This window comes from Wyeomyia smithii, chromosome 3 (genome assembly GCF_029784165.1).
Source record: "Wyeomyia smithii strain HCP4-BCI-WySm-NY-G18 chromosome 3, ASM2978416v1, whole genome shotgun sequence".
NCBI lineage: Eukaryota > Metazoa > Arthropoda > Insecta > Diptera > Culicidae > Wyeomyia > Wyeomyia smithii.
The window spans coordinates 191,546,035-191,573,852 of record NC_073696.1 but is presented as its reverse complement, the minus strand read 5'-3'; the positions used below and the strand labels follow the sequence as shown (position 1 = coordinate 191,573,852).

The 27,818-nt window shown below is 38.4% G+C and overlaps 1 protein-coding gene and 1 long non-coding RNA gene across 3 annotated transcripts in view; both read left to right on the top strand.

Moving 5' to 3' along the window:
* The window catches only part of LOC129733265 (calcium/calmodulin-dependent protein kinase kinase 2), a 187,277-nt gene that overhangs the window by 65,863 nt on the left and 93,596 nt on the right, over positions 1 to 27,818 (top strand). The window lies entirely within an intron of this gene.
* Positions 14,786 to 27,818, top strand: part of LOC129733268 (uncharacterized) — a 39,112-nt gene continuing 26,079 nt past the window's right edge. Inside the window, exon 1 of the long non-coding RNA XR_008729448.1 lies at positions 14,786 to 15,709. This is a non-coding gene — a long non-coding RNA (uncharacterized LOC129733268). The remainder of the gene's footprint in view (positions 15,710 to 27,818) is intronic.

Genomic DNA, 27,818 nt, shown 5'->3' with positions numbered 1-27,818 from the left:
TAATCAACAACTAGAATCAAATTAAGCAAAATATCAACATTAACTTGGATTTGTTCTTAGAAATAGTTGAATTTTGTATAGACTCGAGCTACTTCCGTTATAATAATCAGCACTACCAACAGATCTTCGGAACTGCCATGGGGAACCCTTTGTCCCCAGCGCTAGCCGACCTAGTAATGGAAAATCTACTGGATTCCGTAGTACGAATACTAGATTTTAAACCACCATTCATTTGGAAATATGTGGACGATTTATTGATGTCGATCCCCCCTGACAAAATACAACAGGTTATGGACATTTTCAATAACCACAACCCGCACATACAGTTTACATACGAACTAGAAATAGATGAGCGTATTCCATTTCTTGATATGCTCCTTATCCGAACCGACGACCAACAGATTAAAACAGAATGGTACATGAAACCTATCGCAAGTGGAAGATTCCTCAACTACAATTCGCAACACCCGTTGCACCAAAAAATCAATGTTGCAACGAATTTCATCAACAGAGTACAACGCCTGTCTACAAACCTGGAAGATGCAGAAATTAATGCAATCATCGACAAACGACTCAATCTCAATAGCTACCCGAAAGGTCTACGGCGCAGACTTATAAACCGGAAACAACAACACAATAACATCGCTGAACCGCTGCCGAACAACTCGCAAAATCTGGAAAATACTTACCGCTCTATAACATACATACCGAACTTGTCTCATAAAATAGACAAGCACCTGAAAAAAGAATATCCCAACATACGACTGGCAACACATAACATAAATACCGTAGGTAAACTTTTCACCAAAGTTAAAGATCCCGTAACCAACGACTTCCAAAGCAACGTCATCTACAGCATACCTTGCATAAACTGCGAAGCATGCTATATTGGAATGACAACAAACAAACTAAAAACGAGAATTAGTGGACATAAAACACACTACAATGCACTGGACAAGTTATTAGCAGAAAAAACAGCCACCACCACTGACACTGATTACACGGATACACAAATAGCCACACTGAAGGAGAAAACCGCACTAATGAATCACAGCATAACGTTAAACCATCGGTTCGACTTGAACCACACCAAAATCCTAGATAAACATAAGAAACAACAGTCACTACCGTACTTAGAAGTATGCCATATTATGACAACCGAAAACAGCATAAACAAACGTACAGACACACAGGGACTCAATTCGATATATGCAGGAGTAATACACACACTTAAAAACACAGCTAAATAAAACTGTTATACATTCATCCATAAACGTCAAATCAGCTAACATAGTTGCCACACACCAACACAGTGTACAGATAGCAAAGCAAACGATAAACCAACGCTAAAATAGAACGCTTAAGCCAAATTGAACCGTACTGGCCCGTTTTTTCGCCCGGTATCAAATAAATAGTTTAAACAGACATAGCGAAAATAAAGTTATAACAAATTATAGTGAGTAGTGTTAAAATAATAATCCAAATAAGCTTAATTTATAATATATCTTGACAATAGTTAGAATTGACGCCATTTTAGTAAGGAAAACAGATTAGGACAAATATTACTACATGCATACATACATTAACAACAAACGATATAGCCTCTGTAAGTCAAACACAACATGCAATTTATGTATAGATAACAAAAATTTTATGTAAAACATTCCAGAATCCTTGAAAAAGATGAAATAAATCATCGAAACGTCGGATAGTAGAAGCGAAACATCGTTTAGCTGCTCTAAATAGACTGAATAGCCGAAAATCCTCCCCCGAGTTGTACGTCACAGTCGATAAGTATTCTCATAAGGTACATAATTATATTTTATCTAAGATTTCATCGATCACGAAAAAAAATTACCAGAGCTGTTCAATTTTATATCATTACAAATCCTATCCTGTGATACTCATAGAGATGCAGTGGAACCCGCGGTCTCTGAACAAAACGAGCATCACCATCCTTTTTTTCCAAGTAGTACCGTCTTTTGGTCGTGGCCGGCGTCGTTATTGGTCAGTTGTAAAAGTATAGTGAACCAGTAAAAATTGCACAATAAGAATGTAATGCTAATCCCAAGTGCCATTCATCTGGTCCATTTGAAATTTTGTTGGTTCGACCAATTACAGAGTGCAACTACGGGCACTTGCTATTGAAAACATTGCTCAATTAAAAACTGAAAAAATAATATTTGAAAAATTCCATGTTTTCACAATAACCATTAGAGATTTACTTCGCTGATTGAATGAAAGCGACGATTACGGACAGAAATGATAACGATAATTGTTTTATCAGAGTGTAATAACTGAACAAAAGTGTACCGCATAATATTTGATGGACCAACATCATTTTTGTGTTCTCATAATGAGGGTTCACGCATACGTCTAATTTCCTGTGTCCAGTATTTTGAATTCATAAAAAATGAACGTAACAACAATCATATTCAATTAACAAATCAAATCATTAACTTTAAATAGCGACAGTATGTTACAGATGCTGTAATCTTTTCGTAAACTAACAAATGATGAAGTAGTTAGTTGAACAATCCAACACACACCGGTGATAGCAGAGCTTAATTACCCTTTTTTTGCTCATCTCCTGAGGGGACATTAGAGTTGCGACAGGTAGTCACAGAGTGCTGAACCCAGCGATGCAGTTTGCAAACAGGTTCGCTTGCAATCTTCCAGAAGCGCACTCGGTTCACATTTAGATACGCACTTTTACAGTCAGTCAATAGTAACCCTACATGGACCGATCAGCTGGTTTGCCGAGAGCGGAAAAACGTCGCTATTATTAAGATTTCAATTAAGATTAACTCATTTTGCAAGTGCAGTTTAATCTGCAACATACGGTGCAGAATGACGATGGGTGGATACTTTCCGATTGCCGTTCCACCAGGGCTGCCGGCGTGGGATGAGCCAATAACGGTACCGGGCGTATCGGCAAGAGCCTGACGGACCGGTCTTAGACTGTCTGTCGGTTGGAGCAATTTGCATATCACTAACGTGGTTAAAGTTTCGGAATGGGATTTCACTTCTATGGGGAATTTATAAAGCATTTGCAGTTTGCAGTTTGCTGAACATTAATGTATGTGACTTTCCAATTACAGTTTGTCGTAATTTTCAGGGATCTGTTTTATCACAATCAGTGCTCAATGTGTGGACACTGTTGCGGAAAATTAGATTTTTTTCTCTATAAAAGGGATTAGGAAGACATTAATTTCTACTACTATCTCTAGTTATTCAATGATAATAACAACGTCATGGTTAAAGCATAACTGGGACACCTAGTTTAGGTAACAGTATGGCTGGAAAAATTGCAAAAAGCTGCAGTTCCTTAGTAAGTCGCGCACAGCTCATAAAACTGTCTCCGTTAATTTGAATGCATCCACGCACATTGTATATTTCGTGTGCAACTTGCAGTTTATAGACTAGACGTAGAAACCGGTATCGCAACGAAACGAGACAACAAATGAAGAAAAAACTCGTTTTCATCGTGAACGATGCGGTGACACTCGATAGATCGAGTGACCTGCGATGTGAAAAGTGTGGTAAGGCAAAAACATAGGATGAAGTTGCTGTTCTTCGATTGATGCGAAATCATTTGGCGGAAATCATCATTAGAAATTGGATCTACAGTTACGAACATATAGACGCTGTAGTATAAGACAGACGATATCGATTAAAAGCACGAAGACAAATCTGGAACATTGATGTGATTTTGTTTAATCATTGCGTGTGTCTTAGCACGAACCGCAAATGATTATCGAAATATTTAAGCTTTATTCCCCGTATTGACAATTTTATGTGTTTATATTGCATCTCAGATGTGAAAAAAATTAAGTTATTTCAGTAATTAAACTCGAACGTTTCATAGAACTTTCCCCGACAGTGTTACAGTTGAGAAATTAAAATAACTGACGGTTTATCCGAAACTTCCTTTACTAGTGTTGATAGTATCAAAGGATTTTCTGTGAAATCTAACAATCATCATTTTGCCAAGAATTTGAAAAAAAAACTTTCAAACTCTATTCAGGTCAATGATATTACCCATTTTCCTTGAAATCCTTCATCAACATCATCTTAAAGTGGATCACTTAAAGAGATAACGGATGGATAGCAAATTGCGGTAAAATCCTCACACAGAGCTTATCGTCTGACGTACTGACAGCAAGTACTAGACTGGGTGGGTGGATATGGATAGCGTCGAGTCAGCTTCTCTGGCAGGGTCACGGCTTTAGTGCACGAAAGGATACTACGGGCATAAGTGGACCTTGTCTTTTATCGCTTCCTGCTGTCACATTGCCACTACCAAGGCTTATGGCATTTAGGTAAAGTCAGTCCTGAGAAACCACATAAGGATTCCGTATAATTGTGCCATTGTGTGTCGGTCGCATAGAACCCTGCAGATTCGAACTGCAAGGATATTGGCGGTGGGTGGTTTTTTGGTGATGATGAACGATAATTTTAAGTTATTTTTCTATACGTAATGGGATTTAACGGGGAGCTGCTTCTCGCTAGGTTTCTTAATGGTACTACTTTTTACTTAACGATAGCTTATGTTTTTTAGTACAAGCTATACAGAAGGTATTGAATTATAGAAATCCCACTACAAAATAAATCTCGAGTGTAGATCATGATGAGAAGGAATGTCAGGAAAAATAGTATATCATAAAGAAACATTTGCTCAAATCAAAAAGAAACATAAATTTAAATCAAGATTATTTGAACACTGATTGAGCTTTAATGTGCTAAACCATTACGAATCATGCAAAATCATGCTTCTACAAATATTACAGTCAAATTTTACTAATTGGCACATGAGAGAGTTTTTAGGTCTGTGTCGGAAAATAATATTTTCATGAGTATGTACATATAGTTGATTTCGAACGTAATTTAGTTTGTTTTCATCAAAAAAGTATATATCACAGGTCGTGCGTCTTCATATTGAAAGTAACAAAATTATTTGTCTTCGTAGGTACTTGTTGATACAAAACTGTGAGGAATATTATGGCAACACAAATAATTAACCTTTTGAAATTCGTAAATCATAAAGACTATAAACAATTCAAAAAAAAAAATCTCTTGAAAATTTTTATATTTTGATCGAGGTATAATATCAACATAAGATGGCTGCTGTGATGTAACGGTTGGGTCAAAAAGTAGGCGCGGTCTTTCTTTTGCCTTGTACGCAGACGAAGAAGCATGACTTAGCAACAACCAGTAAATTTCTTATGTTTATTAATTATTGTTGTTTAGTTGAAGTTTGGATATATGGAAGATAAGTAGTAATTTTTGTCATTACATCAAAGTTGGATTTTTCTAAAAGTACAGCTTTTCAGTAACTAAAAAAGCCGTTTTTGGTAAAAATATCAATTATATGTTATTTAATTAATATCGGGAGTTAGAACAACCACAGATTTTTAAATAGCAAAACAGAATAACATTAGCCAAATAATCAATGTCACCACCACACAACTGCACCAAACACACAGTTATAAGCTTTAAAAAGCCATAGGACGAGGAACCTTATCATTTTTTCCCTGATGAAGACACCAACCGGTGTTGAAACGTTGAACAGAATCAAATAATTGTTCCAAATTAAAAGACCGCTTAGCCGAAATCCCCCGATATCAACATTACGGTCGATTCCCAAATTATATTATTCAATTAATATTATAATATGAATTAATATTTACGATTATTTCAAGTACAGAACGATGACTTTTATAAGTATTTTGTTTTCTTTTCCGTGTTTAATTTTTCGGCAAGTGACATAATAGCCAAATGGTCTTATACCCCACTACCCAATTTAATGGAATGCGGTGTCTACGATTCAGACAGCATTGAAAAGATGCGAAATATGATTTATGAGCAAGGCGATAGAAAGGTAGCGTCAACCATATTGCATGAAGTATTATCAGGTCAAAATCCAAATCACCAAGGATTTCGGTTTGATGCTTCAATATCAGAATCTTTAATCGAAAACGCTTTGAATAAATATTGGGCAAAGTTTATATCGTGGACAACCTGGATAGGAAACATCACATCAACTTTTATTGGTATTTATATGGTTGGACGCGTATTTAAATTTGTCATCGATACCATTATGCATGGAAGGATTTTGTATGACATTTATGGGTTTGGATGGGAATTATTAGCATCCTTTTGGGATTCTTTGACTACCTTTTTATCTCATAGAAGTGATATGAGATTGTCACAACTACGAACAGACGATATTGTAGAGCCACGTCCAACAGACCCTCAAATGTACCCTAGAATAATATACCAGGATGAAAGGGTTTGAATATAACACGGATTTATTAAGACCTACTCTTCACGGGGTCCGGTAATATCGGTAAATCGACGAAGTAGATTTACGGGGTCCGGTGTAGCGTATAGAGATAAAAGACAGAATGTTGAACACTGTTTTTATAAATACGCAGCATGTTGTAAATCCTATCCAAACAAACCCAATATAACGAATCGGGTAAATAGTTTTCTTAATAAATATTTGTGTTTAACTCGATGTTTAAGCGAAGCGAAGTGCATAAACAAAATCTTCGTCTCGCGCTTTCTTTAAACCTGCTCTTATTTGCATTTTATTCGCGTATAAAGTTTCAAGCTTAGCTTATGAGGCCTTGTCGTGGTGCTGCTTATTTCCTAATTTCTATCAATCTTGTGAAATAATACAAAACTTTGCTTTTTAAATAAAATATTTTTTAAATATTTTTTGATCTCCCAGATGGTCTCGAGGTACGATGCTGACCTAACAAGCCAGTCATCGTAGGTTCGAGTCTCGGCTCGGGAGATACTGTTAGTGTCAGTAGGATCATAGCGCTAACCCCGCAATTGACCTGTACACTAAACGGTTAACTGCGAAGTCTGTGTATAACAAACAGAAGGTCTAGTTCCGAATCGGAATGTAGCACCAAGGCTTTGCTTTTTTATATTTTAAAATAGGTTACTAAATGGTTATCCACCTCTGTTCAGCAACTCCTATCCCAACCTCCATCTCCATATTCGACCGGAGTACGAGTAACCATAGCGGAGATCGGGTAACCCCCCACCCCTCCGGTGGAAACTTTGTTCGTATACTGACTGGGAAGGAGGGAAGTACGCGGCTGTCTCTCCATGCTAGGGGCAGCGTACAGTAGCGTCTGACCCGGAGCGGCGGAATCATGAAATGCGGTGCCTCGCCAGCTATATCTAAGTTGACAGCCCCGGACGTTACAGAAGTAAGGTCATTCACCAAACGTTGATACGTATGCAAGACCGTGGTATGCAAGACCCTCGCCGGTTGTCCAACGTATTGAAATGCAGGACAATGAGTAAAATACGATATATCCAGCGGTTATCAACTGTAGAAGCGCAGAGTACTCACAGGAAGTTGATGAGCAAGATTTTTTTGTATGCTTGAAGGGCATTGGGCAAAAGTGCCATTGCGTCAAGAATATTTGTCTTTCGTGGCTGGCCACGATTGCTTTACACAGATTACAAGATGCTCGAGCTCATTCATGGAGTTGAGCTAGTTGGTTGTAACTACATGGTTGATGAAACCAGTGACCGTTTTGGAATTGGTTTTCCATAGCTGGAGTTGAGAGGTAACTTACGAAGAAGTTGAACCTTGACGAAGCATCGTCACGAAGCATATTGTTGCTTATGCAAGGGTGACTTTAGAAACTCGCTGTGGTAATAGTTATTCGTAATTTTTTCCATCAACTCGGAAAGAGTTGAGGACTGAAGGCTCTGGGCAATGTTTTGTGCTTTTTGCTCAACAAAACAATATCGCACGCTAGCCGGGGGGGCTAATTCAGTCTCGATCAACTAGATTAGATGAGAGAATTCGTTATCGATATTGTTTTCGGCACATTTTGCATATTGTAGGATAAGTACAAAGATACACCGTGCCCCAGAATTGAGTAGAGAAAATTCCCAGCTCGAAAAGATCCTTGACCTGATCGGGAATTAAACCCGATACCACAACCGTGTGCCGACCGACATCGCTAACGACAGAATCTCGGGGATCACCCGGCTTTGGTATAAACACCATCTCAACGTTTCGCCAGCTGACCGGGATATGTCCCAGAGTAACGCTGGCTCGAAAAAGGCTGATGAGCTCGGACATGATGAGTCCGTCCAGTTTTTGCAGAATGATTGGTAGAATGCCATCCGCTCCTGGAGACTTCATAGGCTCGAATAAACTTAGTGCCCAGTTGATTGAGTCTTCGTGAACAATCGACGAGCGTGCCCTGCGAAGTCACGCGACGACATCCGTCTGTATCCGAGGCTCTGTAGCTTTTCAGCGTTCGACTCAGAAGTCACTATCAAGCCAGGAAAGTGAATGTGCATAAGAACATCTAATTTTTCTCTGGCTGTGACAGTCATGCTCCTATCTTCCTATCTATCCTTTTTCAATTGCCCAAAACCATTGGTATGATCTTTGGACATCGCTTTTTGCGGTCGCGTTGCCTCAAGCAGAGTTTGAATGTCTTCACAGAATCGAACTCTAGATCTCATTTCGGCTTTGCGTAGCTCAGCGTTATATTTTGTGAGGGATGCTCTATAGGCCTCCCAGTTAAACGTGATTTTGGCCCTGTTGAACAAGCGTCTGGCTTCCCGACGAAGGATGCTGAGAGTTTCGTTCCACCACGGCACATCACGACAGACTGTCCGTTTCAATAACGGACAGCTTGACCTAAAAACATTCCGTGGTCCTGTACTGTAGGTCACTTGCTGCGATGTCCAGCTCAGCTAGAGTTCGAAGATTTTTGTGACAGGATGTTCTCGAGTTAACCAAATGTTCCTTATAACAGTTCCAGTGGTTTTCTTAGGGTTCCTGAAGTGTTCTCTTCTCAGAGAGGTGACGTCGACGTCAAATCTGATGTATCTATGGTCTGATGAACTGGGTTCAACAGAGATATGCCAGTTTTTTACTTTCTCCGTAATCGAGGCGCTACATAGAGTGAGGTCTAAAACCTCTTGTATAATAGCATTACTACATGTTGGCTCGTTCCCTACATTGCATACATTAACATTGTTAGAAGTAGGTACTCATCTCGTGTGTTGACATCCGAGCTGCCCCAGACTATGTGGTGCGCTTTGGCATCGCAGCCCACGATGAATGGCTTGTAGATGCTTCGGCAGTACCGCACAAGCGCTGTGACTTCGGATAGTGGTATGTCGTCCACGTCCCCCGGGAAGTAAGCGGAGTCAGCGACCATCTCTTGGGTATCGTAAGTCGTTGGGACTTCTACCGCAATGGCAACCAAATCCCGTTGGATGACCTCTGTAATGGGAACAAATTTATTATTTCTGTTCAACAGAATTGCAGTTCTAGGATTTGGCTGTTGGTTGCAATAGATCAACTAGAGGGCAAGTAGGTGGGAACCTGAACAAACAGTGGAGACAGATCCACAGTACGATCAGTATCATGCGCGAGAAGTGTTGAGTACAGCTGCGACAAACACGTCCTGTGAGTGATTTGACGCTGAGTGCCAGCAAGCGACGAATGTGAAGAATCGCGCCAGAGGTCACATGTTTTCAACGGCTGTGACACGTTAGAGCGGAAGAAGATATCGAGCAGCTAGAGTCGCTGAAAAGAGCCTCCATCGCCAGAAGAAACGTCAGCATTGAGAGCGTGTTCTTGGGCAGGCAGAGGGCTGCTTTTTCAGGTACGATTCGGGGAGCATCTACAAAATGATCAACGGAATTAGAAACCGAATCGTGTCTGCCCCTGTCAATGTGCACGTATCAGGTTCCTCACCTGATTACCGATAAATCAAAGACGGCCAGGCTGTAGATCCACCATCCACGGACGAGATGAAGTAAGTATAACTCTTCCAAAAAAAAAAAAAACACAAAATTCTCTCCAGCAGTTTTTGCCTTTCTCCTAGAAAGGTATAGCAATCTCTGAAAAACCCGAAGGTATAAAAGTGGTCCCAATGGCCGAATGTCATATACCTCTCGACTTCTTTCGACAAACTGAGCGTTTTCTGTATGTATGTATGTATGTGTGTATGTGTGTGTGTATGTGCAACTTTTTTTTCTCACTCACTTTTCTCAGAGATGGCTGGACCGATTTTCATAAAATTAATTGCAAATGAAAGGTCTAGTTGCGCCATAGGTTGCTATTGAATTTCATTGTAATCGGATTTTTAGTTTAGAGGTTATGTATCAAAATGTGAAAATCACGAAACATCAATATCTCAGAAACCACACAACCGATTACAATAAAACTGGTTTCAAATAATTGGGCTGTCCCCAGAACCCTTAACTTTTGAATTTCGTTATGATTGAACATCTGGTTCAAAAGTTATGTAAAGAAAAGTTATCCTGAGGTTGTTTAAACTCACTCATTTTTCTCAGTGATGGCTGAACCGATTTTCACAAAATTAGTGTCAAATAAAAGGTCTAGTTGCCCCATAGATTATTATTGAATTTCATTGCAATCGGATTGTAACTGTGTCCGTTGTTCATAAAAATGTGAAATCACATAATGAAAGTAAACATATTGACTTTCTCCTAACGATCACTGGCTAATTAAAAGGTAGAAAAATGATTGAAATGGACGAATGTCATATACTACTCAACTCAGTTCGACGAATCGAGCATTTTCTGCATATATGCATGTATAGGTGTATATGTTTGTAAGTGGGTGTGTACGTGTGTATGTGCCCCTTTCTTTCGAACTCACTTTTCTCAGAGATGGTCTGACCGGTTCTTTCTATCTTGGTGTCAAATGAACGGTCTATTTGCCGCTTAGGTTGCTATTGAATTTCATTGTAATCAAACTTTTAGTTTTGGCGCTGCGTCAGAATGTGAAAAACGCTCTTATATCTCAAGGCTATGAACATAGTTGAATTCAAATAACTTTCAAACCCTTAAACAATGAATTTCATAACGTTCAAACATGTGGTTTGAAAGTTATAGAAAGAAACGTAACCCGCAGACTGTTTAAAACTATAGCTACGATCAAAATATGTGGCCTCAACATCATTTAAATTTAATATTGTACTATTTCAATGTTTGCGGCCTTGCTCGGGATTGAAGTTGAAATTAAAAGTCATTTCTATCATTTCACTTTTTGCCTGTCTCCTAGAAAGGTATAGCAATCACTGCAAAAACTAAAGGTGTAAAAGTGCTCAAAAGGGCCGAATGTCGTTAATCTATCGACTCAGTTCGACGAGCTGAGCATTTTCTGCATGTGTGTGTGTAACGCTCTCCCAATCTCACTCGATTTTTTCAGAGATGGCTGAATCGATTCCAATGAAATCAATTGCAAATGAAAGGTCTAGTTGCCCTATAAAAGCCTATTGAATTTTATTGTGATCTGATTTCTAGTTTAGAGGTTATGTATCAAAATGTAAAAATCACGAAACATCAACTCCTCAGAAACTGCACAACCGATTTGAACAAAATTGGTTTCAAATGAACGGGCTACCTAAAAACCCTCAACTTTTGAATTTCATGAAGATTGAACATATGGTTCAGAAGTTACAGAAAGAAACGTGTTCTGGAGACTGTTTAATCTCACTCATGTTTCTCAGAGATGGCTGGACCGATTTTCATAAAATCAGTGTCATATGGAAGGTCTTGTTGCCCCATGAGACCCTACTTGGTGACTACTTGGGCTCACTCACTTTTCTCAGAGATGGTTGACCCGATTTCTACAGAATTTGTATCAAATAAAAGGTCTAGCTGCGTCATAACACCCTATTGAATTTTGCTGTAATCGGAATGTAACTTCGTCTGTAATGTATCGAAATGTGAAAATCACTAAACTTCATTATCTTAGAAACTACACAACAGATTTGAACAATATTGATATCGAATGAACGGGATAGTTAAGGGTTAACTGATGAATTATGATTGAACACGTGGTTTCAAAGTTTGGCTCCCCCATACGTTCTCTTTTCATTTGATTGTAATCAAACTTAAGCAACCGTTATGTTTTAATTTGTAAAACAACGAAAGTCTATTATCTCAAGTATTACACGACTTATTTGAACATAACTAGTGTCATACAAACGAGTCATCTCTCAAACTTACAAATAACAAACTTCATAAAAATTTGATATTCTGTTCAAAAGTTTTGTAAAGAAAAGAAATTCAAAGACTATTCAACACTATAGCTGCTTTGGTCAATATATATATCCTCAACATGATTTAAATGTGGTATCGTACTATTTGAACGTTCTCGGCATCGCTCGTGATTAGTTGTTCGAAATTAAGAGTCATTTCTTATATTTCGCTATTTCTGAAGCACTAACATTACGTCAAATTTCATATTTTATACTTCAATTTCAATATTTTAGAACCCAAAGAGTGAATATACCTTTTTGGATTTAAGCATTCATGTAAATCTATTTTTACAAATAATAAATTTGAATGAGAAAGGCTGAGTCTGACCGCTAGGTGGATTAATTTAGGTTTTATTTCACTTAAAGGTGGATTGATCATCCATCTTTCTAAAGATGCGTTTTGATGATATCTTAAAACTTCTCCGAAAAACGTTATGGTTGTAATCAATATTTGAATATCTTACCAATACATTAAAACACTGTGCAATGCTGATTCTGCTAGTTATATGACATGCCGTTACACCATATTTCTACGTGCCATGGAATAGGACTGAAATCCAAAAAGTCGTATTCGCACAATTTTCGAAATGCGAATCGATACTGAAATTGGTGGGGGACATTTTCGAATAGTTGAACAATTAATGCGAATAAATTCGAGAACGGTGAATCCAAATAAATAAAACATGAACGTGTTGAACTTGAATATTGTAAAGTGGTTTATATTAATTATGACTTACTCGAAAACTAATACGTTTATTTCAAATATGTTGAACTTGAAAGAATTAAATCTACGAATATTAGACATGAATGTTGTCAATAAACATTAAACTTAATAAACTTAAAATTGTTGAAATTTAATATGCTAAGGTAGAACATATCAAACTTACTCTTTTCATAATCTGAAATAAATTATGTTAGGAGGAATCTTTTTTGTCCGGCAAGCACTTTTAACCTGTGGTATGTGGTCGAATAGCTGGACAACTAACTCCACGAAATTTTGCTTTGCGCTGGAAGGGTTTTCAATTTGTTCAACGTCTTTACCGCTCAAGACACAAGATCCGTTCAATAGTAATACATACCATATTGTTCCAGAGTTGCGGTTTGCCTTAACGAAGCCATGAGATATGTCATGCTGTTACTTGGCATGGCTGAACAATAATCGATTGATTCTGTTTAGTTGGATCGACATTGAACGAAACGGAAGAGGAAATTAAGCAGTTGACATTCAATTAGGAATCGAACTTTCGTTCCTAATTACGATCACCATTTGACACTTTCCATGGGGCCTATGTTCAGGCATTGTCGTAACATCATGTCGTTCGTGTTGAACTTGTACGTGTTGCGCTTATTATTGAGGCATTGTTATTTGCTTCTATGCTGCTGAGCATGTTCGTGACGTGTTTATAGAATAGGTGATGTGCTGGTATTTAAGCTTTACTTCGTCAGCTTTTACTATGTACTGTGTAAAGAAGAGAAAAAATCTCTTATTCAAGAGCGATAGAATAAAAGGAGATTTTTTTTGAAATGGCAAACCGAAATAGGAATAAGAAAAAAGGCGCCAGTCTTGTATCAATTTTTTCTACTAACATTTTTGATTCTTGCCAAGAATTATGGCAGCATCAAGATATGAAAATTCGTTAATTCTTTTTTTGCTGAGGTGCTAAAATATGCTTACCGATGTTTCGGCAATGAGAATTTTGAAAAATTAAAACTGAAAATGAATAAATAAATACATTTAGATATAGGTACTTACCTTCGAGTTTGACACTCTTTTCTCGTAGTTTAACCTCCATGACATTACTAGGTACCGTGCGTTCCCAGCACAATTATTCACTGAAGCATAAATCTAAATCATCAGATAGCACACATTCTACGAACATGTAATTAAATACTTTACCGAATGTTACGTACCAAAACCAGTTCTTGCAGATGAAACCAAATGCTATCACAAAACAAAGCAACTTTGAAAACTCCTGAAGCAAGAACAGCAAAAAACTGCTGCATTCCATTCGAAACAAAAGCCCTGCTGACTTTTAACACATCAAAAGCCGTCGAAAGTTGTATGTATAACATTACATGACCATGGAAAAGTGTTTTTCTTTCTAATAATTGGGCGTACTCTTTGCTTTTATTTTTTTCTGCTGTGAATTCCATGAAGAATGAAATGCTCCTTCGTTATCTTCTGAGTACCGAACATTGCCCCGAAGGGAAGAGAGGTAGCAATTTCCTTTGTTTCTATTTGGCACCAATTCATTCTGCCGTAACTTTATACTTGGGAAACTCAGATTTCCAAAAACATTAGCGTGGGTTGTATCGTGAGAAGCAAAGATGTTGAACGTAATTTTTCCACTCACCAGAAATATTTCATGGGTTTGTTTCATATTAAACGGAGATAAATCAAATGGAATTCTATTACACAATCACATCTTATCGATTGAGACGTACGCAGTATTTTTAAGTGTGTTTCATTGTCTATTCAAACCAGGGATGCTGCTTCGTTTTGTTGCACGTGACATTTTGACTTTCTTCTCTCATGACTCCCACGTCCCAGATAATAAAACACCCCCCCCCCCCCCCATATGAAAATGTACAAATTTGCTATATTCGCATGCTGGTCGTTGCACGTAGGCGAATGGGTCGTTTTCGTCGACAGAAGTTTTATTTTATTACGCTTATCGAATTCCACATTTCATCATTCGTTGTTTTGCTTTCGTCTCGATTAGACGCAAATTGTTCATCTCCGTTTGAGTTCGCAAAATAACAATACACGAGTTATCGTACGGGTGTTTTTTTTGTCGATTAGTTCTTGTGCTGCGCGATAGCCTGCAGTTTATCGGCAGAAACATCTTCTGCACACTGGTAGGGGCAGGTTACCCCGCCAGTGATCTGATACGCAGCTGATATATCAGCACGAATAATTCTCCCGCACCGCTGTTACCCCGCTAGCAGCACGGACCACCATACGATCGAGCGGGTGGAAGATGCCTTGTAGATGCCAACTACAAGTGGCATCTACAAGGTCGCGTATAGGATACGGCCACTGTGTCACAACCAGGGTTGATATTTGTTGACACTCTTGAGTGAAAGTGAAAAAAAGCATCCATAAACGTTATTTTTTTACAATCCTTTCAGAGTTCTCCCTTCCCGCTTTTTGCATGGAAGTGAACTGTCAAAACACCTCATTATATTTCATGCGATGAAAGCAAGACAACAAAATCAGTTTATCAGTTAACGAAGATTGTCATGGCATCGGTCAGTGTCAGTGAAAAAGTGTTTCGGTGAGGTTCATTTTGGTTGAGTGGACTGTTTGTTATTCTTTTTCGCTTTGAAGTGAAGATCATTTGGTTGGTTTTGTCGTTAAATTTTATTCCGTAACCGTGAACGATGCGCGCGATCTATTTCATCTGAGTATAACAGCACGTTACTAGGACGAAAATCTAGTGTATTTGAAAGAGTGCTGCGATCATTGGAAGTGAAAATTGAAAATGATTGGCTGTAATTTTCGAAGAATTTTGCTGGGGAAAATGACTTTTATCAGCACTGGTCACAACACGAAGCTGGATCATCATTGTTTGTTCTGCGGAGACGCTCGATTAATCCTACTATCAGCCGTGAGGTCGTGACTTAGACGTTCGGTGAAGTATTCACTTTAAGATTTTTATCATTATTATTAATATTATTATTATTATTGTTATTATAATAATAATAATAATAATAATAATAATAATTATTATTATTATAATTATAATTATTATTATTATTATTATTATTATTATTATTATTATTATTATTATTATAATTATTATTATTATTATTATTATTATTTTTATTATTATTATTATTATTATTATTATTATTATTATTATTATTATTATTATTATTATTATTATTATTATTATTATTATTATTATTATTATTATTATTATTATTATTATTATTATTATTATTATTATTATTATTATTATTATTATTATTATTATTATTATTATTATTATTATTATAATAATAATAATAATAATTATTATTATAATTATTATTATTATTATTATTATTATTATTATTATTATTATTATTATTATTATTATTATTATTATTATTATTATTATTATTATTATTATTATTATTATTATTATTATTATTATTATTATTATTATTTTTATTATTATTATTATTATTATTATTATTATTATTATTATTATTATTATTGTTATTATTATTATTATTATTATTATTATGATTATTATTTTTTTTTTTTTTTTTTTTTTTCTTCACATAACATTTATTTGACACGGCACAAATACAATTTAATGTTTAACGGCGCCAATTATATCTGATGACTTAAAAACTAAAGCAAATTTTTTATCCTCGCTGCCGACTACGAGCTTTTTATTATTATTATTATTATTATTATTATTATTATTATTATTATTATTATTATTATTATTATTATTATTATTATTATTATTATTATTATTATTATTATTATTATTATTATTATTATTATTATTATTATTATTATTATTATTATTATTATTATTATTATTATTATTATTATTATTATTATTATTATTATTATTTTTATTATTATCATTATTATTATTGTTATTATTATTATTATTATTATTATTATTATTATTATTATTATTATTATTATTATTATTATTATTATTATTATTATTATTATTATTATTATTATTATTATTATTATTATTATTATTATTATTATTATTATTATTATTATTATTATTATTATTATTATTATTATTATTATTATTATTATTATTATTATTATTATTATTATTATTATTACTATTGTTATTAGTATTAGTATTACTGCCTTTTTTTTATTTTGATCCATTGTAGTTTGAAAAATTGTTTTTAAAATTTAATAGCAACTACTTGACCCCACCCCCACATTCCAATATTTATCGTTTGTGTGCGGTAGAGCGTAATGCTCCCGCAAAATGGACGACATGCAGGTGCAACTATTCCTGGATGTGGAAACAAATGGGGAAGGGATTGAGATCTCCCCCATCAATTCCCCTCTACCTTCCCCGCTACCTAGCCCCGTACCAAGGGTACCAGCAACACGGGTGAAAGCTTACCCAGATGCTTCGAAAGGTCCGTTCGTTGTTTACTCCAGGCCCATAAAGAAGCCTCTAAATATTATTCAAATCGGCAAGGACCTGGCAAAACAGTTTTCGGACGTAACCGATATCACAAAGGTTAGACCGAACAAACTGCGAGTTGTTGTGAGTAGCTTAAAGCAAGCAAACGCAATTGCTAGCTACGAGCTCTTCACGAGAGAGTACCGCGTGTACATCGTGGAGATCGACGGTGTGGTTACCGAAGGAAGCCTCACAGTCGATGACATTTTGCGTCACGGGGTTGGCTGCTTCAAGAACCCCCTGATTCAAGATATAAAGATACTGGATGTCAAGCAATTGCATTCAGTATCCATCGAAGAAGGAAAGAAGAAATTCTCCCCTTCGGATTCCTTCCGTGTAACATTCGCCGGATCCGCACTGCCGAACTACATCTCTTTGGAAAGGGTTCGTCTGCCTGTACGCCTGTTCGTACCGCGGGTCATGCATTGCCAAAACTGCAAGCAGTTAGGTCATACAGCCACCTACTGCTGCAACAAGGCACGCTGCAGCAAGTGCGGAGGCAATCATGCTGAGACCGCTTGCAGTGAGGATACTGAAAAGTGTCTTTACTGTGAAGGAACTCGGCATGACCTTTCGGCGTGTCCCGCGTACAAACAGCGCGAGGAAAAAATTAAGCGTTCCCTCAAGGAACGATCAAAGCGCTCTTTCGCAGAAATGCTGAAGAGTGCTGAGCCACCCTCGACAGGAAACATCTTTTCCTTTTTGCCAACCGATGAGGGTACATCTGACGATCCCGTCGAAGGGTGTTCTTATGCCATGCCAGAAGGATCTAGGAAGCGGAGAATGGTCAACTCTCCTAATCTTTCTCGCAAAGGTCGCAAGATAACCCCTAGCGGAATGACCAATAAGCCATCACAAAAAGGAAGCGGTGAAGAAAAACCGAAGCAAGTACCTCCCGGTTTCAATTTTAAATCAAACCAGGAGTACCCACCGCTTCCTGGGGCACCAAAAACCCCTCGTGCACCCATTTCTCGATCAGAAGATAAAAAAGAAACAGGGTTCATAAAATTTTCTGATATTGTGGACTGGATATTTAAAACATTCAACATACCAGATCCCCTACAAAATATTCTTCTTGCCCTTCTTCCTACAGTGAAAACCTTTTTGAAGCAACTAGCAGCAACTTGGCCCTTATTTCAGCTATCATATCTTTCGATGACTAATACAGCGAGAGACGTTGGGAATTTTATCACTGTATTACAGTGGAATTGCAGAAGTATCATCCCCAAATTCGATCTATTTTCTCATTTAATAAATACATACAATTGTGACGCATTTGCGCTCTGTAAAACCTTTCTCAATTCAAACGATCAACTCAATTTCCACGATTTTAACATTATTCGTCGAGATCGAGACTCACACGGTGGAGGGGTACTTTTAGGGATTAAAAAGTGCTATTCCTTCTTCCGAATCGACCTCCCCTCGATCTCGAATATTGAAGTCGTTGCCATTCAAACGAATATGAATGGAAAAGACCTATGCCTTGTTTCGTTATATATCCCTCCATCCGCGCGGATTGAACAGAGGCATCTCACTGATATAGCAGAGTTGCTTCCCGCGCCTCTTTCGATATTGGGAGATTTTAATTCTCACTGTTCGCTATCGGGGTCGCTGTACGACGACAACCGATCTTCTTTAATCTGTAACTTAATCGACGACTTCAATATGACACTTTTGAATACTGGGGAAGCGACACGTGTACCTAATCCTCCAGCACGCGAAAGCGTGCTTGACCTATCCCTTTGCTCGACATCACTAGCGTTAGATTGCCAGTGGAAAGTAATCAATGATCCCCACGGTAGTGATCACCTACCAATCGTTATCTCAATTGCTAATGGGTCAACTCCAACGGATCCAATCAATATTGCGTATGACCTCACACGTAACATTGATTGGAAGTCCTATGAGACCATAATATCGCAAAGAGTCGAGTCCCACGTGGAACTTCCTCCGGAGGAAGAATACGCGTTCCTTTCTGGCTTGATCATCGACGCCGCGACTCAAGCACAGACGAAACTGATACCCGGGGTAACGATTAGACGGCGCCCTCCCTCCAAGTGGTGGGACAAAGAGTGCTCAGACCTGTACGCGCGGAGGTTCTCGGTGTATTTGGCCTTCCGAGAACAAGGCACTATCGATTTGCTCCGAAAGTACGATGTACTGGATAGACAAATGAAGAGCTTGATAAAAGCAAAAAAAACGCGGATACTGGCGGCGGTTTGTGAACGCGTTGTCGAGGGAAACAGCGATGAGCACTCTTTGGGATACCGCCAGGCGCATGCGGAATCGTAACGTTTGGAATGAGTCCGAGGAGTATTCAGATCGCTGGATACTCGATTTCGCCAAAAAGGTCTGTCCGGACTCTGTCCCCGAACAGAAGACCTTTCGCGACGCGTTTTTAGTAGCAACGGAAGAGCCTCCATTTTCGATGTTGGAATTTTCAATGGCTCTCCTTTCGTGCAACAATAAAGCTCCAGGGTTGGATAGAATTAAATTCAACTTGTTGAAGAATCTACCCGACTCTGCAAAAAGACGCTTGTTGAACTTGTTCAACAAGTTCCTTGAGCTAAACATTGTTCCGCACGACTGGAGGGAGATAAAAGTCATTGCTATTCAAAAACCCGGAAAACCCGCCTCAGATCACAATTCTTATAGGCCGATTGCTATGCTCTCTTGCCTCCGGAAATTAATGGAGAAAATGATCCTCTTACGGTTAGACAAATGGGTCGAAACAAATGGTTTACCTTCAGATACTCAATTTGGCTTTCGCCGGGGCAAAGGAACGAACGATTGCCTAGCGTTGCTTTCTACCGAAATTCAACTCGCCTTTGCTCGAAAAGAGCAAATGGCTTCTGCATTCTTGGATATTAAGGGGGCTTTTGACTCTGTCTCTGTTGAAGTTTTAACCGAGAAACTTCATTCGCAGGGACTTTCACCAAATTTGAATAATTTTTTGCTCAATTTGTTGTCAAAAAAGCATATGTATTTCTCACATGGTGATTCGACAACTTCCCGAATTAGTTACATGGGTCTTCCCCAGGGCTCATGTTTAAGCCCTCTCTTATATAATTTTTACGTCAATGACATCGATAAATGTCTTGCAAATTCATGCACGCTACGGCAACTTGCAGACGATAGCGTTGTATCCATTACTGGAAGTGAGGCCAACGATCTGCAAGGACCATTGCAAGATACCTTAGACAATTTGTCTGAATGGGCTCTTAAGCTGGGTCGTTTTTTCTAGGAAGCAAAACCCAGCTCAACTGCAGCTCCTACTAACGGGTAAAACAATCACTCAGGTTTTAGTCGCTAAATATCTCGGGGTCTGGTTCGACTCTAAATGCACCTGGGCTTGCCATATTAGGTATCTGACACGAAAATGCCAACAGAGGATTAATTTTCTTCGTATGATTACCGGAACCTGGTGGGGAGCCCACCCAGGAGACCTTCTAAGGCTTTACCAAACAACGATATTGTCTGTAATTGAGTACGGGTGTTTCTGCTTCCGCTCCGCAGCAAACACACATTTGATCAAACTGGAACGAATACAATATCGTTGTTTGCGTATTACCTTAGGTTGCATGCAGTCGACCCATACGATGAGTCTTGAAGTGCTAGCGGGTATTCTTCCGTTGAAACTTCTCTCTTACCGGTTTCTAATTCGATGCACAGTTATGAACCCATTAGTAATTGAAAATTTCGAGAGGTTGGTCGACCTTCAATCTCAATCCAGGTTTATGACTTTATATTTTGACTATATGGCTCAAGATATTAACCCTTCTTCATACGATTCCTCCAATGTCGCACTTTTAGATACTTCTAATAAAGCTATATTCTTCGACTCCACCATGAAACAAGACATTTCTGGTATCCCGGATCAATTGCGACCCCAAGAGATCCCTAAATTTTTTTCCTATAAGTTCAAACATGTTAGTTATGATAAAAGGTTTTACACTGACGGATCTAATCTAGATGAGTCCACTGGCTTCGGTGTTTTCCACGAAAATTTCACCGCCTCCTACAAACTCGATGCTCGTGCTTCCGTGAACGTCGCAGAACTTGCTGCCATTCAGTACTCTCTTGGGATCATCGAAATCCTGCCCATAGACCACTACTTCATCTTCACAGACAGTCTCAGTGCCATTGAGGCTCTGCGATCGATGAAGACTGTGAAGCACACCCCGTATTTCCTGGGGAAAATACGGCGGTTTTTAAGTGCTTTAACAGTTAAAAATTACCGGGTTACCTTAGCGTGGGTCCCTTCTCATTGTTCCATTCCGGGCAATGGAAAGGCTGACGCTTTAGCTAAGGTGGGTGCTATTGATGGCGACATTTATGTAAGACCAATTGCTTATGATGAATTTTATAGTATTTTGCGTCAGAGAACACTTAACAGTTGGCAATCATCATGGATCTCAGATGAACTGGGACGGTGGCTACATTCCATTTTTCCTAAGGTATCGACGAAAGCATGGTTCAAGGGGTTGGATGTCCAGACTTATGTCCAATCACTATACGTTAAACACGCATCTCTTTCGTATAGGGCTTGTAGACAGTAATCACTGCGTTTGTGGCGATGGCTACCATGACATCGAGCATGTTGTTTGGTCGTGTACCGAATACTGTGGTGTTAGGTCTGAGCTTATAGATTCCCTTCGGGCCCGAGGAAAACAACCGAACGTAGTCGTTAGAGACATTCTGGGAAGCGGTGATCTCCAGTACATGACACAGCTATACGGGTTTATAAAAAATGCTGGCATTAAAATTTGATTTCTTTTATCTATTTGCTAGAATACAATTTCTGTCACAAACTGAAAGAGAATGATACACCCGGCTGGAGACACTAAAACGAAGACTCGGCATCTCTATGTTTACGCAGACACCTCAGACCAAAACTGCTCAAATAGAACATCACTGGTTAGCCATGTACAAATGAATACATTCTGTAATATGAAATAGTTAAAAACAAAATTGTAACACCCCTCCTCTCACCTTAAATCCCCACTAGCTCGTAGTCGGCCGCGAGAATAAAAAAAGGCATCCCTCTTTTCCCTGCTAATTTAGAATTTGAAAAAAAAAATGTACTTGGCTCAGTTAAACATAAATTGTATCGTGCCGTGTCAAATAAACTATTTAAAAACTGAATTCCACATTTGTCAATTTTGTTGAACCACTGCTCAACAGCTCGTCATGGCGTTAACGATATGTTTCTAAACGTATATAAGTTTGAAGCATAAAACCTTGAATAGTTTAAAAAATTCCCAGTGTAATTTGTTTCCTCAGCTTTTCATTTCTATTACCCTTTGTAAAATACAACGTTTGGAATATATATAGACCGTTATTCCAAACGAAGAATGTTCGTTCTTATGAAGAAGAGTTTTTGACAACTGATTTATCGATCTAAAAAACTTGTTTTGAAGAAATCTGAGATGATCAATTTTTTAATATAACTTTTTATTTCTGAAAAATAATCCACGGTTGGATCTCAAATTTTATTTTTCCATTATTTCCAAATAAAAATTTATATAATTTCCTGACAAACATCCTGTGACAATTTTTCTCTAGCACTTGTCATTACTGAACAATTACACTGGTCTACACAAGTGTGGCCCTAAAGCTCACACTGAAAATATAAGAAAATTTATAGCTTCTTAACTAAACCTGTGAATTTTGGTGCCCTAAGCTACCTTCATTTTTTCGGAGACTCAAGTTGAGTTTTCTCGTAAACATAACGTTGAGGCAACGAACCCAGTGAGCAATGACTAATCGACACTTTGACGTAAGTTGATGCATTTCTACACTGACCAGAAGCACCAATTTTCACAGAAATGGTTAAAAAGCTATAATCTCACTATAGCAACTATTTTGAGCCTTAGGGCAGCGTTTTTGTTGACGAGTGTTATGGTCCAAGGAGCAAAAATAGTAGGAGGGTGGTATTCAAGACACGACCGCATGACGTTGACTACCGTATTATTATATTCCAATAAAACAAATAGTGGAGGGAATTGCAACTCCAGTATCTGTTGCAAGTTTATCCAACAGTGCATTTCTGAATGCTGAGACGTTTTTTTTTTGTTAGGGAATTATAATTACGTTGTCCATTGATGTGAACTTTTGTAATAAATAATAATTTAATCGCTGTCATTTCATACATATTCGAATCAAACTTTTGTTCGAATCAAACCTTTGTTCGTAGCTGCACTACCAAGACAATCATTTAATTTAGCGAATTGGGTAAAATTTTCCTATCTAAGCAAAAAGCAAACTCAACGAAACTGAAATTGGAGACCAGAACGATTCAAGCAACAATTTTAAATTTAAAAGGCCGGTTGCTGCAATTGCAATTTTCATTTAATTATCGCATAAATGCCTAATGGTCAGATAGCGCGCGATATCCGCTCTGACATAACAAATCTTTCGTACGTTGTGGAATGGTATAACTGGGAAAAGGGGTGTGGCTTAACTATTTACGGTTATACCATTCTACAACGTTTGAAAAATATTATTTCGAATGTCGTAATACTAATGTACGAAAAATACATCTGTATTCGTCGGTATGTAAGCGAAATTTGAGTGTGAAAGCGCATTATTTTATCGTCAACTGCGTACCTCCCAACAAATCGTCAGCTTCATGCAACACTGGCACAACTCAAAATTTTGCATTTTTGAGTTTTTGATGGCAAACGATGCTAAATATAGTAAAGTTTCATCCCACGAAACCCCGTTTCAAAATTCCCAAAAAATCAGTTATGTGTAAAAGTGCCTTTGCTGCACAAATCGAAGTTTCTCCATAAAGTTAGTAAAAATAAGGTTTTAACTTGGACAACGTTCTCAAAATATGTGCATAATAGACCTAAAAGTGTTACATAAGGATTGATAATCTTAAACTTCAAAGTTTCCTTGAAAATCGAAAAATAAATTTTCGACGCAAATTTTCAAACGCGTTTTTCTCGAAACTATGTTTTTCGAGTTGTGCCAGTGTTGCACGAAACCGACGAAATGTATCATCATTGAGATGGCACCGGAGACAAGTGACAAAGGAGCCAGGAAATTTGTCACAACTGGTCTAACCTCGTAAGGAGAAACATTTTTGGATGCTTCCCGTTTGGCGAATTACAACAAACGTTCTACTGTTACACTTGTCGCAAAGTTCAGACCGCCGTACGTTTGCTGCTCCAATGAATTGTTACATTACTCCTGCCAACATATTGTTGCCTAATAAAGGCAACAATATAACATGTATCGTGTGTTGCGCGGCTTGAAGGAAGAAAATGTTCCCGTTTTCGTGTCCTTGTTAATGTAGTGTTATGAATTTCCTAAAACGGACTCAGCACCGTGAGCAGAATTTGCCGAACTATTCTGTTTGAAATCGGATTTGTTTCGCATATACCGATACTGATGCACAGTATCAACGAATCGTAATGAACATCACACTGCTGCGCAATTGCAGCAGCATCGAACCATAGTTGCAGTTTAGTAACCATTCATTATGCTCTTCCAAATACATTTAGTAGCCTTGAAAATGGCTAGTTGCTGTAGTTGCAATTCTCATTAAATTATCGCATAACTGCTTCATGGTCAGATAGCGCGCGATTCTGACATAACAAAATTATCAAACGTTGTGGAATGGGATAACTGGAAAAATATATGTGACTTAATTATTTCCAGTTATGCCGTTCTACAACTTTCGAAAAAATTTATTTCGCATGTCGTAATACTAATATACGAAAAGTACATCACATTCATTCTGGCTCAGAGCGATTTTCCGATAAGCCCCACATTTATTTTGTTACCGTTGAGGCTAAAACATTTTTGTTAAGTAGTTATTAAAAACTTAAAAGCTAAAAGAAGGATAGTTCAAAATTAAATATACACTCCCGTAGAACAGTTAGAAACAAATCCACTCGATACGCAACCCTGATGCTGCTGAATAAAACGCACCACCCAAGTAGGCTGTCAGAAGAAATGCTCCCGGCGTTATAATGGGAAATTTATACTAAGAAAAAAGAGGAAATTTGGGCAAGCTACTGGGTCCAACGAATAGTAGAGTCCTTTTACACTTGTGCTACCATCAGAGAAAGGTCGAATGTGCCAATAGTTGAGTGGCCTTAGAATAAAGTTCAAGTTAGTTAAAAATAAAAAGAAGATACTCCTCTTCAATTACTACAGTACAGCAAATTGTGTTAATTTTCGGAGAATTGTCGAATCAGGTATGCCAACGGACCTTAAATTAGAAACACAGTAGCCCTAACCCTACAATGTTGAACCCCCAAAATCATCCCACGTGTTTGCACAATCAGGACCCGGAATTGTATCTTAGATACGGATCGGAAGTAAGCGGTTACCAGCAGCCGACTTGGCGGCAAATACTCCCTTGGTCCGGTTTCACGGGATGGGTTGAGTGGATTAGGCCACGGGAGCCTTATTCCCCCCAGGAAACGCACCGGAGATGGGACAGAGTAAACCCCTAGCCCATTAGAGCGGGAATAAACCGTTCCCCAAGTATCCAGCCACAGTAGCAGAGTCCGATCAACGGCAGCAGAGGCAGCGGCAGCGTTAACCGCTGCGTGAACAAGCCAAGCAGCATGAAAGTCCAGCAGCAACGAGCATCGTCAGCACCCGAAGCAACAGAAGCAGCAGCGAAAGCCCGGCCGGCACAGTAAAACTTGCGATCGTGTAGGTGGATAGCAGGTTAATATAGTATTAAAATTAACTATTGTCCTTTCATTGCCCGAACATCCAATTCTTTGATCAGCCCTTCGATGTCAGAGCCGACCCTGAGAGCGAGAAAGCAGCTCACGGCCTTGCTAGCCGTTTAAAAGAGGCTAGTGTTGCCCACCCTCACTAGATCGCCGATGGTGTTGCCCAGCGATCGAGGTTTAGTTTTGGTAGGTCCTCCACCGACCAAGTAATAATTTTTAGTTTCACCAGATTTTTTCAGTTTCGTTACACGGATGTACAAAAATGATTTCTTGTGAAGATTCTGTCGAGCCGGACCGATAAAGCTCTCATAGAAGCAACGAAATAACATGTATTGTGTCGTGTTGTGCGGCTTGGAAGAAGAAAATGTTAGCGTGAGTGCTGCATTTCTGTTATCTGCTACCACCCAGCACGAGAACAAGTATAAATTACAACCAGCCCGTCTCAGGGCCACCAACACGTTCTTGAGGCAATGTTGAATTTTTCTTGGCTTGCAAATGCTGAAATTTGCGGTTACACATGATGAAAAATCTTAACTACTTCAATCACATAATTTTTTTTTCTTCATATATCGTTTATTTGACACGGCACAAATACAATTTAATGTTTAACGGCGCCAATTATATCTGATGACTTAAAATCTGAAAGCAAATTTTTATCCTCGCTGCCGACTACGAGCTGAAATTAAGTCTATCTTAAAACTAGCGTGTATTTTCAATCGTTGTTTTGTAGTTAAATGATCGTCGAATGGTCATGGAAATGCAGTAATCCTCGTGTCCTGGTGGTATTGTGAGGGGTTTAGTTGCGGGTTATGGTTCGTTGTTGTTGTTCGCTGGCGATCAAGTGGCTATATGGTGTGTGCCGCTGAGCACGGAAGGCCTCGGGTTCTCAGGTCCTGGCGAATTCGTGTGGGGTTCAGTTGCTGGTTCCAAAATCGAGGTCTACGACGTGTACTTGCCGTTTTGTTGAATGTGGGTGGAAAGGAATGGGACTAGACTGGGGCATGGATGGATTTTAGGAAAATGTATATAAGGGACATGTAGGATAGGTCACGCCTCGCCAATACATCACGAACAGGAACAGCTGGCCTTCTACCCTCGGCCCGGAGGGAAGCTATTAGTTTAGACCTGGCGTGACGGTGTACAGGGCATGACCAAACAACGTGTCGTGATAACCTTCACCACAGGCACAGATACTACTTTCCCCGAGCCCAATACGACGGAGATGCGTATCAAATCTATAGTGATTGGACATATGCCGAGACATCACGCAAATGAAATCTCGACCTACATCCAACCCCTTGAACCACGGATTCGTCGATACCTTGGGTATAATGGAATGTTACCACCTTCCCAGTTCCCCTTTGGTCCAAGAATTTTGCCAACTGATGATCGCATTCTGACGTACAAGTGCAAAAAATTCATTATAGGCAATTGGTCTTTCATAAATGTCACCGTCAAAGAGTCCGCTTTCTCATTGCCCGGTATCGAGCAGTGAGAAGGGACCCACACTAAGGTAATCTGAAAAGATTTTTCGGATAAAGCACTCAGATGTTCCCGTATTTTCCCCAGGAAATACGGAGAGTGCTTAACATCTTTCATCGATCGGAGAGCCTCAAAGGAGCTGAGACTGTCCGTAAAGATGAAATAATGGTCCGTGGGCATTTTTTCGATAATCCCTAGGGTGTACTAATCACATAATTGTAGAGCACCAAAAGGTGCTATTATATTTCACAACAGTAACAACACTGGCAAGTTTGTTCAATTATCACTATTTCGGATAACCATTCGCCGATGATTCTAGCTCTCCCGTTTTCTTCAGTAGAATTGCCTGCCATTTCCAACAATTCTGCAGCTACCGAAAACTCCATAACAGC